The sequence below is a fragment of the Scylla paramamosain genome, unplaced genomic scaffold, assembly GCF_035594125.1.
Source record: "Scylla paramamosain isolate STU-SP2022 unplaced genomic scaffold, ASM3559412v1 Contig58, whole genome shotgun sequence".
NCBI classification, from domain to species: Eukaryota; Metazoa; Arthropoda; class Malacostraca; order Decapoda; family Portunidae; genus Scylla; species Scylla paramamosain.
In genome coordinates, this window is record NW_026973723.1 from 207501 (window position 1) to 212500 (window position 5000).

General features: G+C 40.9%; 1 protein-coding gene across 5 annotated transcripts in view; it reads right to left on the minus strand.

Moving 5' to 3' along the window:
- Positions 1–5000, minus strand: part of LOC135098371 (uncharacterized) — a 76845-nt gene that overhangs the window by 53664 nt on the left and 18181 nt on the right. For 3 of the 5 annotated variants that reach the window (XR_010266908.1, XR_010266907.1, XR_010266906.1), the window contains exon 3: positions 1191–1268. The exons of the other annotated variants lie outside the window; for them this stretch is intronic. The gene's annotated coding sequence lies outside the window, so the exon portion shown is untranslated. The remainder of the gene's footprint in view (positions 1–1190; positions 1269–5000) is intronic. 5 annotated transcript variants of the gene reach the window in all.

The window sequence follows — 5000 nt, forward strand, 5'->3', positions numbered from 1 at the left end:
TCGGCCAGTCAGTGTCAGCTGATTGTGTGGCTTCAGGCGACTCTTGGAGGAAGTGTGCACTGTCTTTCTTTCACTGTGTCCACTTCCTCAAGGACAAAGGGGCGACTTGCAGTGGAGAACGAGGAGGAAAGTTAACTATAGGCAGATAATGATACCTTACTCCGTGTCCACACTATTTACAACAGGACGGACACCATCTGTGGCTGCTATGGCGAATACCTTTATGTTGATCATTACAATGAACTCACTGGCAGGCATTCCTGTGTGATACTTTGCTTATAATTATGTTATTATGTATCATAATACTGAGCCTTTTAAGATTCTTACATTATCCAACAATCTAGTCCATGACAAGGAAAGGTCACTTGAGTAAGAAACATAGTTAATACGATGTGTGTGTGTGTGTGTGTGTGTGTGTGTGTGTGTGTGTGTGTGTGTGTGTGTGTGTTGCACCTTTATGTAGATGTTTTCAATGTAAACATGGCTAAATAATTCTTGGCACATCACCCATTGTAATGAAATAAAATCATTGTGAGTGTGCTGTGTACACTCTCACCTCTCAGTCGATCTGGCCCACACCATTGTTAACATAAAAATGATTAATATGTAATATATTTGAATACTTAATGCACATGAGGGTTTGGATAATGAAACAGTATTCAACTCTATTAAAAAGTGCATGTACAAAGTGTATCTATATACTAATTATACAGTTGTTATAAGAATCTTAGTTAACGAATCACTCTATATCGTCGGTTAGATCGCAGGAGTGACTGAACTATAATACTGGGGAGAAATGAGAGGCAGGGAGTGAGGGATTAGGGAGAAGAGAATGATCGGGGATGGGGGGTGGGTGCCAGGAAGGGTGGAAGGGATAGACTGGCTTGGGTGTTGGAATGCCTTCACTGGCAATGCTTGGCTATCATATTGTGTCAACAGTAAACACCTTTATTAACAACATTTGCCATTGCACTGTATGGTTATAGATCAGGCTGGGGTGTGCTGTACACTGGGGCAAAGTCATAATCCGATACAATTACTTTGGAAAGTACTGGGAAAAAAAGATGCTTCACGGACTGTGAAACCCATAGCAAACTTAACCTATTCTTATCAAAAACTAAAAAAAAAAAAAAACCTAACCCAATTTATAATATTGTGAAAAACCAAAGAAATTAAAATATATATATTACCACCCCGCGGGGAAGCGAACTCGGAAGTTGCGTACGTGCCATCTCATCACCGTATCCACTTGGCCACTCCAGTCGTCGCTGTATGTAACAAATATGTCTTTAATAACGACCTCTAATATCATTATAGGATAATTATCTATATACTAGGCATATTTTCCCTGGACGGGGGTAGCAAAAGACAAGGCACTTCAGGAATTAAGGAACCACTGCCCCTTTCCCATCTGTGCCTTGTCTGTTCGTGGGACTATCTACCTATAGAGAAGGGGGGGGTCCCAGTCCCCTCTCTCCCTCCCTTTTCGTCTCCTTCTACGATCCGCAGGGAATACCATGGTAGTATCCTTAAGCCCCCACCACAAGACTAAATATAATAATAATAGTAATAACAATAATAATAATAATAATAATAATAATAATAATAATAATAATAATAATAATAATAATAATAATAATAATAATAATAATAATAATAACAACAACAACAACAACAACAACAACAGTAACAGCAACAATAATGAAAAAAAAAAAAAAAACACGCGGGAGGGTGAGTGGATGCATGCAAGGTGGCTGAGATGACGTGATGTGTGAGCAGCCTGTGTGTGAAGTGGTTGCTGGTCTGGCTCACTCTTCTGTAAATTTTCGAGGGGCAACAGTGGCATGGAGGAATGCTTTGGACATTCTCGTGGAAGGAAAAGGTCAAGCAGGATTAAGGAATGGAAAACGAATGTAGCTAAGCAGGAGAGGAACACAGGGCAAGCCTACGTCAACCGGAACATACCGGTATTGTTACTTTACACAGAACGGATGACCAGTAATGTTGCGAAAATTATACAATTTGTTCCGAAAATTATAGAATTTATTTAAGAAATTTTCGAAATATGAGCAAAACGGAGAGTCGTAAGAATTTCAGGCTTACGTGCCTAAAGTGTACACAAATATACAAAAGCCAGCAGCTAGCACAACCCTACACAGGAGCAGGGAGACTTCCCAACACTAGCGTCCCTGCAGTGGAACTTTTCAGGTCTTCAATGAACGTTTTTTCCCTCCACTCTAAGCACTCTAATCCAGCAGTTTGTCTTCATCGGCGTCCTCTCATCGTCACCGGCTGCTTGTAGGGAGTTAGAGGGAGTTGTCTGGGTCCTCACGATGCACTAGAAGAATCGTAACTTGCCCGAAAGCACAAGAGACATCAGGGCAGCAAGATGGCTCACCTTCTCATGGTTCAAGGTCAATGGTGCTGTGTACTTGAGGCAGAGAGGAATGACACAAGTTTAACAAGTCTCATGCCCACTGTATACTGTTGCTATGTTGGTGTCACTGTGTCATCTGTAGTATGGGTTTTTCTTTTATCCGCAGAAAACACATGAACTGTTATGGTTAATTTTTCTTTCATTGACATCTAATTAAGGCATTTGTTTTGTGTCGTAGGAAATGCACATACTGTTCAAATTTAAGTTTAAGCACTGCATTGTATTTGTAATTATACTTTCATGTTTTATAAAATATCTTGCGCAAGAAGTCTACAGCAGCTCTCTAGTGTGACAAGATCTTTGGAAACAGTGATCGTTAACAATAAGAGTATTCAAAGCTTCCCTGACACATATGATGAGAAAAGGCACCGGGATTCGAGAATGTCAAATCTTGTTAACGACCCCAAAGCGCTAAGTGATTCAATTGTTGTTTGTACTTGACATTGCTAACAGCCACTAAACTAGTCCATACATTATGCACTATATGTATACGTAGTTACGTCACACTGTACAAATATTCGGACAAAAATTACTGTCAGAAAATGAACTCCGCCTATCCCGAGTTGTGGGTGGTCACAGCGGAGCTCTTGATACAACGCAGCTGGTGAGTCGATGCATTCATTCCTTCAGACTCAATGATATCTCTTCTTGCACCAATGTGTCTAATGATAAATTAATCTTCCACTGGTGATATTTACGAAACCCTAATTACATCTTTGGTGGATCAGGTGACCTGTGGATGGTGCCTCTCACATGATTAATTGACCTTCTTTCCCCTCTCCTAAACATTCTTCACATAAACACCTCTCCTCACACGTCTGACAGTCACACACACACACACACACACACACACACACACACACACACACACACACACACACACACACACACACACAAAGATAATGTATAAATGAAGCCTTTATAGAAATCCATGGAGTTGATATGTACTATAATTAAACAGGAGTGAAGATTAGCACATTATCAAATAATAAACTTGATAACCAATATGATCATCATTCTCCATCCATCTTACAGTCGGCTATCATTAAGTCATATGATTACATTCATCTATGTTCAATATTATTCCTTTCCTTGCTGTCAAAAGAAAAATAAATAAAATAAAAATAAAATAAAATAAAATAAAATAAAATAAATAAAGAAATAATAAAAAAAAAGTGGTATAAAAGAAGAAGACACAGTTGTGACGGACACACAGGAACAGGCCAATGACAACAGATAGAATTGCCAGTGTGTACGGAAATTCCGCGGCTCAAAACAAATAATTCTATGCATTTTTTTTTTTTTTTTTCCTACTTTCAAAAGAGAGGAGGTGGTAAACACCTGCCGAAACGATCATTACTCCCAGTGAGGTGTGAAGCACTGGATCAGGGGGTGCTGTGGTCCTATCAATAACCCAGCTGTGACCTCACTGAACGTTTCCCTTTGTGTCTCACAATACAGGGGGGCAGTCACATCACTTCTGGGCACCACCGTGCTTACAGAAGTGTTTAGTCCAGAAAGCTTAAGGGTGAGGGTACATATCGTCCTTATGAATCACGCCAGGAACTGCAAGCCTCCCTCCTGGCGGCTGTGGTCGAAGGGCCGCCACTAACCCAATGGATTTATAAAGTTTGTCAGATCACCTCGCACAGTAATGTTGTTAGTGTTAAATGCTATGCAGAAATTTAAATCCACTGGGAATCGGACATACGTGGGTATTCGCAAACAGATTTCCTCAGACAACGGCACTGTCTCCAGGTCTTCGGGGCGCAGGTGAAGCCTCCTCGCTGTGTTCTGCAATTAAAGGAGCAGTGTTATGGACGGCACGGAGGCGACACTAACGGCTATCTTAAATAAATGAGAGAAGTTTGCCGAAGTCCTTGGCTAAGAGAAAATGTCAGCCAAAGATATGAAGAGACATTTGCGGAATCAATTTCCGAAACTTTCCACCTCCTGAAATAGACTTCCTTGGAACGAGTCTAATTCTTGAAACGAAAGAGACATGAACGGCGCCGGATTTTTCCTACATCGGAGGTGGAAAATTTAAATACTAATCAAGTCATGAATTTCAAAGCTACGAGGGAGCGAGCGGCCTGGAAATGACAGCGCCTATAGTATTTCAAACTCACGATGACCCACCAGGTGTTGTCCGCTTTATTGCCACATATTGAACCAAACATTCACTATAAACTGGTAACTGTCCACTAACCAGGGTATATTAGCATGAAATGTTCTAAATACCTTTTGATTTTTGCATTAGATAGTAAGTGATATGAATAATTGTTATATATATAAAGAAAAGAAGATACTTCATGAAAAAATGTGGCATATCAGGTCAGTTGACGTTGCCACCTGCTCCCGACCCAGAATCTAACGGGAGTGGGTGGGGGAAGGGTCGCCTCGACACAGGTGTGCGACTGAGTCATTCACCTCTTGGTAGCCAGGATGGAAGGTCACAGCGCTAACTCCCCGTCCCGCGCTGTGCTGCACAGCCAGGCCAGGGAATTGGTCTTTAGGGTGAATAGGTACTTCATACAAGAGAAGGCCAAAAAATAAATATCAG